At 32.9% G+C, this 790-nt stretch overlaps 1 protein-coding gene across 1 annotated transcript in view; it reads left to right on the top strand.

Moving 5' to 3' along the window:
- Positions 1 to 790, top strand: part of LOC106462934 (3'-5' exoribonuclease 1-like) — a 50,881-nt gene that overhangs the window by 42,539 nt on the left and 7,552 nt on the right. The gene's annotated exons all lie outside the window — the stretch shown is intronic.

The following is a 790-nucleotide window of genomic DNA, read 5'->3' on the forward strand; positions in this document are numbered from 1 at the left end:
GGTATAAGATGCACAACATGCTTCAATGTGATTGGTATAAGATGCACAGTATGCTTCAATGTGATGGGTATAAAATGCACAGTATGTTTCAATGTGATGAGTTTAAAATGCACAACATGCTTCAATGTGATTGGTATAAGATGCACAGTATGTTTTAATGTGATGAGTATAAAATGCACAGTATGTTTCAATGTGATGAGTATAAAATGCACAGTATGCTTCAATGCGATGAGTATAAAATGCACAGTATGTTTCAATGTGATGAGTTTAAAATGCACAGTATGTTTCAATGTGATTGGTATAAGATGCACAACATGCTTCAATGTGATGGGTATAAGATGCACAGTATGCTTCAATGTGATTGGTAAAGATGCACAATATGTTTTAATGTGATGAGTATAAAATGCACAGTATGCTTCAATGCGATGAGTATAAAATGCACAGTATATTTCAATGTCATGAGTATAAAATGCACAGTATGCTTCAATGTGATTGGTATAAGATGCACAGTATGCTTCAATGTCATGAGTGTAAAATGCACTGTTTCATTGTGATGAGTATAAAATGCACAGTATCCTTAAATATGAGGAGTATAATATGCACAGTATGTTTCAATGTGATGAGAAAATATGCACAGTATGTTTCAATGTGATGAGTATAATATGCGCAGTATACTTCAATATGAGGAGAATAATATGCACAGTATGCTTCAGTGTGATGTAAGTGAAAGATAAACTCTTCTGTATCACAAAGATATATATATGACCGAGAGTTAGTTTTGTGATTTATC

Source organism: Limulus polyphemus, unplaced genomic scaffold (genome assembly GCF_000517525.1).
Source record: "Limulus polyphemus unplaced genomic scaffold, Limulus_polyphemus-2.1.2 Scaffold1285, whole genome shotgun sequence".
NCBI lineage: Eukaryota > Metazoa > Arthropoda > Merostomata > Xiphosura > Limulidae > Limulus > Limulus polyphemus.